The sequence below is a fragment of the Cricetulus griseus genome (genome assembly GCF_003668045.3).
Source record: "Cricetulus griseus strain 17A/GY chromosome 1 unlocalized genomic scaffold, alternate assembly CriGri-PICRH-1.0 chr1_1, whole genome shotgun sequence".
In the NCBI taxonomy this organism is placed as follows: Eukaryota; Metazoa; Chordata; class Mammalia; order Rodentia; family Cricetidae; genus Cricetulus; species Cricetulus griseus.
The window spans coordinates 12,373,379-12,387,820 of NW_023276807.1; the positions used below are offsets into that span (position 1 = coordinate 12,373,379).

The 14,442-nt window shown below is 43.3% G+C and overlaps 1 long non-coding RNA gene across 1 annotated transcript; it reads right to left on the reverse strand.

The window, feature by feature from the left end:
• Positions 1–174: 174 nt before the first annotated feature.
• LOC107979116 lies at positions 175–7,364 on the reverse strand. The gene is made up of 2 exons (XR_003479457.2): positions 1,824–7,364; positions 175–742 (listed from the first exon to the last, which is right to left on the reverse strand). It is a non-coding gene; the product is annotated as an uncharacterized LOC107979116 (long non-coding RNA).
• Positions 7,365–14,442: the final 7,078 nt, after the last annotated feature.

Genomic DNA, 14,442 nt, shown 5'->3' on the forward strand with positions numbered 1-14,442 from the left:
ACTAAGATCACGTGTGCACACTACCAGACCATTTCTTCTTTTTTAATGTGGGCTCTGGGGATTGCACTCAGATTTACATACATGAACAGCTTGCAATTAACCTGCTGAGATGCTGCCCTGTGCTTCCGTGTTTCTTAAACCTACCATCCCTTTTCAGAAGAAGCTAGTCTCTGATCATTATGTCTACTGGCATTTATTTCTAGCGTTTAAGAAGAAACTTCTCTTCCCCTTCCTTAAATTTCAAGCAGTGTCCTTGACTGGACAGGAGAGAAACCCAGAGCCTGTGCATAGCTCTCTGGAGGACCATCCTCGGCCCACCAGAGATGGTTGCTTGGGGATCTTTCCTGCATCTTGCTTTTCTTCTTTCTCTCAAAGCCAAGAGCACAAGCTTTAGGCCCAGGCCAGCGTTGATTGACTTGGATCTCTCTTTCTTGAGGCCTGTTTCCCCTTGTGTGACATGCTGTTCTGTCTGTGTTTGTTCTCATTATGGAGGCCGGGATCCCATGAACTCCTCCTGAATTGTCTGGATCTGCCGAGGCTGTGATGAGTGACCATTCTTTGGTGGTTTCAGTTTTCTCAACCCAAACATTGGGATAATATAAGTAGATTCCATCAAGCAATGGTGATGCACACCTTTAATTCCAGCACTGGAGGCAGAGACAGGTAGATCTCTGTAAGTTTGAAGCCAGCTTGGTCTCCAGAGTGAGCTCTAAGACAGCCAGACTTACAGTGAAAGCCCTGTCTTGAAAAATGAAAAACAAATAAGCAAACAAAAACAAAAAACCAAATCCTTCAGGGGTAATGTGAGTATCCTGGTTATCCAGAATTAGGTGACCCCCTCAGCTTTTTCCCTACCAAGAACTCAGCTGTGGTTAGAAAGGCCCTTATAGTTAAAGGGCCTTTTGCATTGGGGTTGGAAGATTCTCTTACCATCCTCATCCTGTCTGGCCCTGTAGTAGACTCAGGTGGGAGCAAGGCCATGTAGACAGGGTCACTCCAGGTCAGGAGTTTGTTTTGCTTACTCAAGTATGCCTAGCTGTCCTCTAGAACACACAATGGGCACCCAGTAAACAATCTCTCAGGGAAGGGTGAAGACACACATAGTACTGGAGGCAAAAGCTGGAGGGGTAAACACCAGATCATGCTAAAGCTTCTTGGCGCTTAGCCCCTGGGCTTGTATGCAGGCAGCCTCACTGTACAACACTGTGTATGAACATAACTCTAAGGACTTCAGCACAGTAGACTGTACCCGGCCCTGAGCTTCTCTGGAAGGCCTCTGCTCCAGCTGCTCTGCTGTTTGCAATATCCTTCCCTCTTCTCCTGTGGCAGCACCTCCTGCTCTGACTCTCAAGGGCCCTATACCTCAGCCTAGTCACCCTGTCACCATGGAGCAGGGCAGGGCTGCCAGCCTGTGTGGGAAGAAAGCCCACACAAGCTCACCTGACTTACACTTGTGGATCTGTCTCAACAGCCTGGTTCTCCTGTGGTCCCACCAGCTCCTCCTAAGCTACTCTGTGGGGTCTGGGGATGCTCTGTGAGGGTGGGACATGGACACCCCACTCTTGGTAGGAACGGTGACCTACAGTGATGATCTCATGCGTATATGCCAGGAAGTTGGCAGTATTCAGACCCAAGTCACAGGTGTGTGGCTTTTCCCTTCTGGGGGTTGAGCAGAGGCACTCTGCCTCCCTCAACTTATTTTGGAGATGGTGATAACCCTGTGCCCCTGGCCATGTCACTCTGTGTACCTCAGTGGTCAGGTGTAGAAACCCACGCATGAAACACTCCCCTCCCATCAGCACTACTTTGCAGGGTCAGCTCACCACTGCAATCTTTGTCTTCCTTGACTCATGTTGAAGTTTGATTCCTGTGTGGTATCGTTGAGAAGCCAGAACCTTGGGGAGTGGTGATTAGGTCATGGGACACCTTCTAAGTGCTCCCATGTTGAGATCAAGTTATTGTAACGCAAGGTTGCCCCTCCTGCTTTGCCGCTTCTGAGCATGCTGGCTGCACGAGTCTACTGCCCTTCTATCTTCCATTGTGTCCTGGACCATCTTCTTCAACTTCCAGACCCTGGAACCAAAGTAACCTTGTGTCCTGTAAATCTTCCCGAGCTCAGGTAGCCCGTGTTTGAGCCACCATTTGCAGGTCCCAGAAATCAGGACGTGGGAACTTCTGGGGCAGGGTTGTTTTATTCATTCTGTCACAAGGACTTTATAGTTTTCAGCATGCACCCACCATAAAGACAGCAGCGTGGAGGGAGTTGGGTAGGTGGCTCAGTGGGTAAGAGTACTTGTGTATCAAGCATGAGGACATCAGTTTGAATCCCCAGGAACCACATTAAAAAGTTCAGACATAGCTACTTGCACTCTGTACAAGATTTTTTTTTTTTAAACCTTTGTTGTGATGAAATACTCAAACAAAAGAAGCTTGAGGGGGAAAGGTTTATTTTAGTCTCTGATCAATCTTGACGGGGAAATCAAGCCACCGGGAGCTCGAAGCGGCTGGTAACATTGTGTGTACACTCAAAAGAAGAATAAAAAAAGGTCTTTCCTCAATTTCCTTTTCCATCCAGACAACCTAGGACCCTAGTCAGGGAATGGTGCTCTTCACAGTTGACAGGCCTTCCCACGTCAACAGAATCAAGATAGTCTCTCCCAGGCATGCTCAGAGGCCCATATCCTGGGTCATTCTGGAATTTGCCAAGCTGACCATTAGCCCTAATCATCTCTTGCCTGTGACCCCAATACTCTGTGATGGAGATGGGCAGACCCCAGTATCTCGCTGGCTAGTCAGCCTAGCCAAAATGGTGAGCCTCCAGTTCAGTTAGAGACCTTGTCTCAAGGCAAAATGGCAGAGAGGAATGGAGGTAGACACTTGAGGTTCCCCCCTCTTGTTTCTTCATGTGGGCATATGACACACACACACGCACGCACGCACGCACGCACGCACGCACGCACGCACGCACGCACGCACGCACGCACACACACACACACACACACACACACACTCAGCCTTCTTCTCTCATTAAAGACATCAGCATGGAAGGAAAGAACATTGGAATTGCCATAGGCATGCTGGAGATGTGCATGTTTCATAGCTCTTTCTTCTAGACTGAAGCGCCCCCTCCTGGATGGAGGAAGGAGGCTCATGAAACTTAAGAAGTACAAGGCTAGAGAAGGTCAGAAAGTCCCAAGCCTCAGAAACGCCCCCTACAGGCTTATAAAAGCAGTAAAGAATTGCTGGAGGAGGCGACTCTCCAGTAGAGTTGCCTGCAAGTTGTACGGCAAACTCTGGGGATGCAGCCTTGTGAGTTGTCACCTACGGATACAGCTGCCTTTGGGTCACCCATACTGCAGTAAGTCATCTCAGTAAATGTACTAGTTCACCAAGCTATATGCACACCCCTGGTCTATTGTCTTGGTTGATTTAACTTGTTCATACCTCCCCAGGTAAAGTCGCACAACCTACTTAAAGTCACATAACCTAGCTTGTAAGCAGAGTAGCAGGATCAAAGATAAGGTGGGGATGTCAGCTACATGACCCCTGTGATAGATGATAAGACATGCAACCGAGGCTGACACCCTGAGGGTGAAATATTCATGAGAGAGAGAGAGAGAGAGAGAGAGAGAGAGAGAGAGAGAGAGAGAGAGAGAGAGAGAGAGAGTCCCAATAGAGCTTCATTTCCTCCATGTGGTATGGCATGTAGTGATAGTTTCATGCTTCCTGCAGTAGCTGGTAGAGTGAAGCATTTGAGAGTGAAGCTTCCTTAGATGAAATCCCAGGGTAGCTAGCTTCTTCTGTGTGGTATAGGATGGTATGCCTCCCTTATGAATGGAGTTGATCTGTAAGTATGGGGCCATTCCCAAAAGGCTGAGGGACTAGAGAACACATTACAATCCCCGAAAGTAGCACATACAGGATGGGATTGTAAGAAGGCTTGGCAGATGTTGTGTGGCCTTTGCTGTAGGCAATGAGACATGTAATGGGAATCTCCGTACCGTACCCATACACCTAGCTCCTGACCAAGGCCTTCTTTGCCTGGTAAGCTCCTCTCCCCTCTTCCATAAATCCTGCTGCCATCTCCACACACACAGACCTATGTCCAGTCAAAAGACACAGGCTGGTTGAATGGATTAAGAAACAAAATCCATCTTTCTGTTGTCTACAAGAAACCCATCTTAGCCTTAGGTACCTCCTCCTGAAGGCTAACTTTCATAGTACAAAATGGTACTGTGCAAGATGCCAAAGAGGGGTAGCAATTTAAATAGTTCTCTTCAGCCCTGATGCCTGTGAGCCAAAACAGTGACCAGCCCTGAAAGACACTCCTAAAGGTGCAATAGTGTCACTCATGTCTTGGTGGTAACCAACAGCTGTGTAATTGGATTTGGGCCACTCTGCATGCCTGGAACTGGAAACTGAGCCAAATACCTGGGCTAGTGAAGTCATGGATCTTAAAGGAGAACCTACTGCTGTCACCTTACCAAACCAGTATAATTCCTAATTGCATTCCACAGAAAAGTCTCTTTGCAGCTGATGGAGGTCATCACAACTGGTGTCGTTTTAAAACTTTTTGAATGAAAGTTTGCTGGATTTTGTGAAGGGTGTTTTCTTTATCTACTGAAATAATCATGTAATTTTTGCCTTTGAGTCCATTTATGTGATTTATTATATTTATTGACGTGTATACCTTGAACCATCACTGCATCTCTGGAAGAAAGCCAATTTGGTCATAATGGATAATCTTTTCGTTACATACCCATATTTGGTTTGCAAATGTTTTATTGAGGATTTTTGAATCTGCATTGACAGGGAATATTAGCCTTTGATTTTATTTTTGTTGCTGTTGTATCTTTAACTGGTTTGGGTATCACAGTGCTACTGGCTTCACAGAGTTTGGAAATGCTCCTTCTGTTTCTTTTTGTTCTCTCTCCTCCCCCTTTCTCCTCTTCCTTCTTTCTAGAGTAATTTAAGGAGTATTGGTCACAAATATTTGAAAGTCTGGTAGTGTTCTGATGTGAATCCATTTGGGCCTGCACTGCTTGAGTTGGAAGGCTTTTTTTTATTACTGTTTTCAATTGCTGTATTTCTTATGGTCTGAGTATTGTTCATTCTTCTAAGTTTAACTTTGGTTGTTTGAATGACCTGAGCAATTCATCCATGTCTTTTAGATTTTCTAGTTTAATAAAGTGTACATTTTAAAAGTACTCCCTTATAATGTTCTGACTTCCTTTGGTATCTGTTTGTGATGTTTCCATGTCCACCTCTGATTCTGCTAACTTGGGCCGTCTCTTCCTTTCTTTTTGGTCGATCTTGCTTATCTTCTCAAGGAACTATGGTTTGGATTCATTGACTCTTTCTACTGTTTTCTTTGTTTCTCTTTCACTGATTTCTGCTCTGATTTTGTTTGTTTGTTTATTCCTTGCTGTCTGTCTACTGGATTTGGGTTTGGTTTGTTCTTGTTTTTTCCAAATTCTTGCATACATCATTAAGTCATTCACCTGTGCCTTTTCTATATTTTAATGTAGGATCTTAGAGCTATAAATTTCCCCCTTCGGATGGTTTTTAATGTGTTCCAGAGGTTCTTTTTTTTTTATTTCTGTTGTGTTTTAATTTTCATTTAATTTGAGGAGAGAGGAGGGTGTTGGTTTCTTTTTTGACCCATTCATCATTTAGTATTGTGTTATTTAATTTTCTGGAATTTGTGTGGTTATTAGGGATTTATTTAGTATTGATTTGAAGTTTTATTGCATTTGAGTTAGAAAAGATATATGGGGGTATTTGAAAATTTTCTGAATTTAATAAGGTGTGTGTGTGTGTGTGTGTGTGTGTGTGTGTGTGTGTGTGTGTGTTCAAACATGTGGCCTAGATTAGAGATTTATTCTTTGGTGTTTGGATGAAATATCCTATACATGTCTGTTATGTTTATTTGGTGCATTTCATCAGTTAATTCTGAGGTCTCTTTGTTTATTTTTTAGCCATATGACCCAGTTATTGGAAAAATTGGAGTATTGAAATCACCTGTTACTGAGATGGCACTAACGTGTGTCTTTAAGTCCAATAGTATGTTTCCTTTTTTTAATTATAATTTGTTTTGAATAAAACTGGATGTGCAAGAATTTGGTGCATATATGTCTAAGACGGTAATGTTTTCTTGGTTATTTGTCACCTTGGTTAAAGTGTCCTTGTTTATCTCTTTGAATTGTTTTAGTTTAAATTCTTTTTTTTTTTTTTCCAGATACAGTGTTAGTGACAACTGATTGCTCCCTGGTTCTGTTTGCTTGGAATATTTGTTTCCATCCTTTAGTTTAAAGCTGACTCTTTTCTTTGAAGAAAAACCTAGTCTTTTGTAGACAGTACACAGATAGAATTTGTTTCTTAGTACATTCAAATTTGTGACTTTTGACTGGGGAGTTGAGACCATTAGTACTAAAACTTTTTGGAAGATGTGCGCCAATTGCTCTCATTTTGTTGGGATTGTTGATTCTGTTTGTGTTCTTGGTTCTATGTTGTATTTCAGTAACTATAGTTTCAATTGTTTTCTTTCTATAGTCTCTTGGCTATGCTTGTTCCTCTCTTCAGTCTGAAGCATTGCTTTCAGAAGTCTCTACAGGGCTAGTGTGGTGGGAATGACTTCTTTTAGCCTGTCGATATTGCAGGGAGTTTTTCTTTCTCTTTCAACTGTGGTGGGGAGTTTTGCTGGGTAGAATAGTCTAGGTTGGCCTCCATGGTCTTTCAGAACTCCAAGTTCATTGCTCCAGGTTCTTCTGGCTAATAAAACTTCTGTTGAGAAATCAGCTGTTTATTATTCTGATGGGGTTTCCTTTATATGAGACTTGCGGGTTTTTTTTTTTTTTTTCTCCTTTTGCTGCATTCAGAACCTACTTTTTTTTCCCCTGTATATTTACTGCTTTAACTTAACATAGCACAGGGGATTTCTTTTCTGATCCCGCCTATTGGGCATTCTGTGTGCTTCTTATGTCTGGGTGGGTGTGTGGCTCCTTATTTGCTGAAGGTTTCGTCCTATGATCCTGTTAAAGATCTGGTCTATTCCATTGATCTGGTATTGTTTTCGTTTGTCTATATTTTGAAGATTTGGTCTTCTTATGATATTCCAAAGTTGTTGCATGTTTCTTTTGTGTTATTTTCAAATTTCATAATCTTTACTCAAGTGTCCTAATTTATCTTCTCTGTCTTCAAATCCTGATAGTCTACTTGGTCCATTTACTAATAAGGTTCCCCCCCCCATCCCGATTTTTCTAATTGGGTTAGTGAGTTTTTCTTTTTTTTGTTGCAGATTTTTTTTATTTGAATTAGAAACAAGATTGTTTTACATAACAATCCCAGTTGCCTTCTCCCTCCCGTCCTCCCCTACCACTCTCCCAACTAAAACCCTACCTATCACAAACCCTTTCTGCTCCCCCTGGAGGGTGAGGTCTTCCATAGGGTGTCATCAGAGTCTATCATATCCTTTGGGATAGGGCCTAGGCCCTCCCCTGTGTGTCTTGGCTCAGGGAGTATTTCTCTATGTTGAATGGGCTCCCAAAGTCCACACCTATACTAAGGATAAGTACTGAACAACTACAAGAGGTCTTGTAGATTTCCGAGATTTCCTCACTGAAACCCATGTTCCTGGGGTCTGGATTAGTCCCATGCTGGTATCCCAGCTATCAGTCTAGGGACCAAGAGTTCTTCCATGCTCAGATCAGCTCTTTCTGTGGGTTTCACCAGCCTGGTCTGGAACCCTTTGCTCTTCACTGGTCCTTCTCTGCATCTGGATTCCAGTTCAGTTCAGTGATTAGTTGTGGGTGTCTGATTCTGCTTACACCAAATGCTGGATGAGGGCTATTAGGTGGCATATGAGACAGTCATCAATCTCATTATCAGGGGAGGGCATTTAAGGTAGTCTCTCCTCTGTTGCTCAGATTGTTAGCTGGTGTCATCTTTGTAGATCTCCAGACATTTCCCTAGTGCCTGATTTCTCTGTAAACCTAAAATGTCTCCCTCTATTATGGTATCTCCATTCTTGTTATCTTCTATTCTTCCATCTTCATTTCATCCTGAGTTCTCCTCAATTTGTTTGTTTGTTTTTTTGAGACATGGTTTCTCTGTATTGTTTTGGAGCCTGTCCTAGAACTTGCTTTGTAGACCAGGCTGGCCTCAAATTCACAGAGATCCGCCTGCCTCTGCCTCTGCCTCCCGAATGCTGGGATTAAAGGCGTGCCCCACCAAGGCCCTACTCTCTTCAATATTCTTATATCCTTACTAAACTCAGTTTTCAAATCCTGAATAATCTTCACCATTTCCTTCAACCATATGCCTATTTGTATTTTCTTGGATATCCTTCAGACATTTATTGTTATTCTCTTATGTTAATCGATCTGCTTTTCTTGTGTCACATTTAAACACCTTAAATTCTTTGATGAAATTCATGATTGTTCTTTTAAATATGTGTCCTGGTTTTAACCTAGGTAATACTCATTGGAGAACATTTCTATAGGACTGGTGGGTTTGAGGTCAGACATACTGTTTTGACCTTTCATTTTTTGTAGTTCTACATTGTGACCTGGGCATGTAGCCCTCTTTCTTTGGTGGTGTGTCAGGCGTGAGTTTCCAGTCTGTGCCAGGTTGTGCAGGAGCTGCATGACCAGAGCTAGACCTGTGAGCATGGAATCTGACTTCATCAGTTTCTCACTTTCATCTCTGATCTTGCCTCTTTCTCCCTTTTTATTATTCCCTCTGCCCTCTTCTCTAACAGTTCCCAAAGGGAAAGCTCTCTCAAAAGAAAAGACTTTTATAGCCTCCTTTATGATAAAATATAGAGGTAGAGGCAATCCCATACTGTGTCTACTCCCTAGATAAAACTAAAACATAAAGTTTTGGGTGTGCATCTTACTCCTGTCAGAATGGCCAAAATAAAAAACATCAATGACAGTTTATGCTGGAGAGAATGTGGAGAAAGGGGAACACTCCTCCCCTGCTGGTGGGAGTGCCAACTTGTACAACCACTTTGGAAATCAGTATGGCAATTCCTCAAGAAAATGGGAATCAGTCTACCACAAGATCCAGCAATTCCACTCTTAGGCATATACCCAAAAGAAGCACATTCATACAACAAGGACATCTGTTCAACTATGTTCATAGCAGCATTATTTGTAATAGCTAGAACCTGGAAGCAAACTAGATGCCCATCAACTGAAGAATGGATAGAGAAAATGTGGTACATTTACACAATGGAGTACTACTCAGTGAGAAAAAAACAATGGAATCTTGAAATTTACAGGAAAATAGATGGAACTAGAAGAAATCATTCTGAGTGAGGTAACCCAGTCACAAAAAGACAAACATGGTATGTACTCACTCATATGTAGATTTTAGACATAGAGTAAAGGATTACCAGCCTGTAATCCACACTGCCAGAGAAGCTAGGGAAACAAGGAGGACACTAAGACATACATGGTCCCCTGGAGAAGGGGAAAGGGTCAAGATCTCCTGAGCAAATTGGGAGCACGGGAAGAGGGGGGAGGGAGCTAGGAGAATGAGAAGGGAAGAAGAGGAGGGATGTAGAGGACATGAGGGAGCAGAAAGGTTGAGTCAGGGGAAGAATAGAAGATAACAAGAATGGAGATACCATAATAGAGGGAGACATTTTAGGTTTACAGAGAAATCAGGTACTAGGGAAATGTCTGGAGATCTTCAAAGATGACACCAACTAACAAGCAACAGAGGAGAGGCGACCTTAAATGCCCTCCCCTGATAATGAGATTGATGACTGACTTATATTCCACCTAATAGCCCTCATCCAGCAGTTGGTGTAAGTAGAATCAGACCCCACAACTAATCACTGAACTGAACTGGAATCCAGATGCAGAGAAGGACCAGTGAAGAGCAAAGGGTTCCAGACCAGGCTGGTGAAACCCACAGAAAGAGCTGACCTGAACATCGGGGAACTCTTGCTCCCCAGACTGATAGCTGGGATACCAGCATGGGACTGATCCAGAACCAAGGAACCTGGGTTTCAGTGAGGAAACCTCGGAAATCTACGGGACTCCCTGTAGTAGTTCAGTACTTATCCCTAGCATAGGTGTGGACTTTGGGAGCCCATTCCACATAGAGAAATACTCCCTGAGCCAAGACACACAGGGGTGGGCCTAGGCCCTATCCCAAAGGATATGATAGACTCTGATGACACCCTATGGAAGGCCTCACCATCCAGGGGGAGCAGAAAGATATGTGATAGGTAGGGTTTTAGTTGGGGGGGGTGGTAGGGGAGGATGGGGTGGGATGGGGGTGGGTAGGGGGGTGGGGTGGAGGGTGGGTGGGGTAGGGGGTGAGGTGGGAGGGAGAAGGGAACTGGGATTTTCATGTAAAACAATCTTGTTTCTAATTCAAACAAAAAAAAATCTGCAAAATAAAAAGTTTTGGGTGTGGGTTTTCCTGAGTTATCAGGACTCTCTGACATTTGGTAAAGAATTTCAGATCACTCTCCTGATATACATAGTGGGATTTTCTGACATTTAAAATTTCTGTTAAGCATCCCCCCTCCCAGATGATTAGCTGTTAAAACAGGGAAGACCTTAACTAAGATTACACAGCTTTATCTTCTGATAATTTTGCTTTTACTGGGGCTTTCTAATGTCTCAAAGGTACAGGAGTGAAAATTCTCTACTTTCCTTTTTTACCAAGAGTGCACCTAACTTAATACAGTTATTTATTAACGATTATTGGTTTCATGTAATTGTTTTATATGTAATTTTGGGTTTATAACAATGTGAGAAAAATAAATATGCCTTCAGAATTCCTAAAAATAACCAAATAACCAAATAATAATTCTTTGGTCACTGCATTTTTACATTTTTAAAAACAGTTTACTATATGATTAAAAATTACTATTTTTGGCATGCTTAATTCAAGAATTCAAGATGAGGAGAGAGAGAGAGAGAGAGAGAGAGAGAGAGAGAGAGAGAGAGAGAGAGAGAGAGAGAGAGAATATAAACATTTTCAGGGCGACTTGAAATTACAGTGTTAATATGTAAATGCATTGATATGATTTCCTTGTTATCTGTGTACTCCTGCCTCTCATCATGACTACACCTTTTGAAAACTCTGTTATTCCAGGTGTTTGTCTTGGTCAGCTGGTCTAGTTAAAATACAGGCACTGAAGAGTTAACTGTAAAATTTGGTTGTTGTAAAATCAAGCTGTAGTTTTCCATTTAGTGACTTACAAAAGGCTTCATCCTAATCTCTTTCATCCTCTCATAAATATTATTTAGATTTGACTTCCTCTTACAATATATATGCGATAATGACCCATTTCTGTGCTTCAAGCTGTAAAGGGGGATGCTTTAGGTAGACATGTCTAAAATGATTTACATATATATGCTGGAGGCAAGCATGTAATAAAGGAAAGGAGACCACTTAGAGGCAGGGTCAGTAGAAAAATGTGTTCAAGGTCATCCTCTATTATATAGTGTTCAAAGTCATCCTCTACTATACCGTGTGCACAGCCAGCCTGAGCTACCCAAGTCCCTGTCTGAGTGTTCAAGGCCAGCCTGGGCTACCCGAGTCTCTGTCTGAGAGCAAGAGAGAGAAGGAAGGCCAGGTGGGGTAGGACGGGACATTTCTTCTACCTACCACCCCCACAAAAATTTGATATCCTGGTGCCAGTAAGATGACTCAGTTGATGAGAGTGATTCCTGCTGAACCAAATGATGTGAGTTGGTATTGGGAAGCCAACCTAAGGAAGAAGAGCACCGGCTGTCCCTGGTTATCCTCTAACGTTCACACATGCACTGGGGCATGCACACATACCTGTTTGCACGGAAAAAAAATTAAAAGCTGGTATCATTAAATTGTAACTCCTTTGTTCATAATCTACCCCTTAAATAAAAAGAAGGAAGCAAATAGAAAATGAAGACATAAATGAGGAACTTTCTTCTTATAACCATCCTAGCAGGAGAAATGGCACTGGAAGGAGAACTGGTCGACCCCTTCTTTTGACTATCAGAGTCTTGAAGCAATGGGTTCCAAAGTGTTCAGGTTTCCACGGGAATCTCATGCTGGGGGGAAGAGAAGGGTGAAGCCCCCAGGGCTAGTCAGGGAAAGAACTTGTCCCCCAAGAAGAGATTCCACAGGCTTCTGACAACTTACTGGACTGTCTTACAAAACAGATGGCTTAAAGACAGATGGAAACGTACCATCAGCAAAACTGCTTGGTTGTGTTTGCCTTTGGCCCTTAAGCCTAAACCTCAGATTCCAAAGACAGACCCAAGGGCATTGGTTCCTCTGTCCTATGTGACCACACTGAACACATCCCTTTTCTCTGCTTCTCACCATCACCTGTCTCTTTAATTAAGGTGCTGGGAGGGATAGTTGAGCATAGCATGCTGTAACCAACAGTTAAGTCTAAAACCTGCTTTTGGTTGCCTTCCAGATTCAGATGAAAGATGAAGGCAGGCGAGAAAGTTGTATTGCTTTTTCCTTGGACATCTATATCCATGACCCATTGCCCAAAAATACTGCCCACTCTGGGGGAGGGGTCTTTCTCCTCTCAGTTAGTTCTTCCTAGAAATGTTCCCATGGTCTTTGGTGATTGGGTCCTTTGGGGAAGGAACCATTGCTCATCCTGATGCCTGCTCTGGGAGTTCTAGCATGTCAGGCAGGCTAAATAAGCCTCCTGTAGCTATAGCACTTGGTGCCAATGTCAGGCCTTTGGTCATCTGAGTACAGAGGTGAACAGACTAGTCACGTCTCAGTGACTCTCAGAAGTCAAGTCGCTGGGTCCTTGGGAAAGTGATCATTCAGTATGGAAGGCAGGGATGTTCAGTGTCTACCTTGGCCTCTGGGGATGCTCTGGGTGGAAGGGTTCATCCCTCAGGGAGGACACAGATCCTGGAGATATTCTAGGGTCAAAGGCTCATCAGAGCAGGCTAGGGACACATGGGCAGAGCCTAGAATAGCTGTTCTCTGACCCACTGAAAACGAGCTGTCTAAAGTTGTTTAAGGGGTCCTATCTGATCCAGGCATGTCGCCATACAGCTGTAACCCCAGTACCCAGAACCCTAGAAACTAAAGTATTAGGATGGAGAGTTTGACACCACATTGGGATACATATGAAGAAAGAAGGCGTGGGGGTGGGTGGGAGAGAAAGACAAGAGGAGGAAGAGGGGCAAGAAGAGGAAGAAGTTTGAATTTTCTGTTTCCATTATAATATCCCCTCCCCGTGAGTGCGTGCGTGTGTGTGTGTGTGTGTGTGTGTGTGTGTGTGTGTGTGTGTACATGCATGTACATATTCATGTGTACATGGGTACCTATGCACATTTGTGAGCCTGTGTGTTGCGCACAGATGTCAGTCACAGATGCTTCTCAGAATGCAATCTGAAGGGTTAACTACCCGCAAGCTTCACTCTGGACAGGGAGGTAGACTCCACCAACACCTATGGAAGCTTGTGATTGGGTGATCCCTATACCAGACCCACCAGTATCTACCACTTCCAGACTGCAGGGGAACTGATCTGTAGACAGACTCTCTGTTCCCAAAGTTTCCTCTTTTCCATCCTATAAAACCCCACAATCCCCCATCCTGCCCTGCCCTGCCCACAGTCTCTACTTCCTTAGAGAGACAGCTGTCCATCGATTGTTCCGATTAAAAGAACAGTTGTGCTTCTGGAGATGGCCTGCCTGCTTTCTTTATTTCTGCATCACTCCCACCAGTCCCAGGCTAACATCATCCACCTTATTTTTGAGACAAGCCTCTCACTTTTACTGGGAATTTGCTGATGCAGCCTGGCTGGCTGGCTAGTGAGCTTCAAGGGTCTGCCTGTCTCCACCTCCCAGCCCTGGTGTTACAAATGCATGCTTTTATACCTGGCTTTTAAATGTGGCTTCCAGAAGATCAAACTCGGGTCCTTACACAGCATTTTAGTTTCATTTCTTTTGCTGTGATAAAATATCCCAACAAAAAAGCAGCTTAGGGGAGAGAAAGGGTTTATTTGGCTCACGGTTCCAGGTTATAGTTCATCACTCCAGAGCAGTCAAGGCAGAGACTCAAGTAGTCACATCACATCCAGTCAAGAGCAAAGAGAATAAACACATCCATCTTTGCTTGTTTGTTCTTAGCTTTCTTTACTTTCACACAATTCAGGACTTCTGTCTAGGGAATGATGTCATCCTCAATGCTTTGGGTCAATTAACTATTGACAGACCCTTACAGATATGCCTGTGATCTAATCCCATTTAGCTAATTTCTCAATTGAGGAGACTACCTTCTCAGGTGAATTTTTAGGTGGTTGTGTCAGATTGGCAGCTAAAACTAGGGAGGATACACAGCAAACACTTTCTGGATGAATTCATCTCTGCATCCACCATCCTGTCTTATAATTACTATAGCATTACAGTAAGTTTTTATATCAGGGAGTATTGGTCTTTCTTTGCATGCTTTCT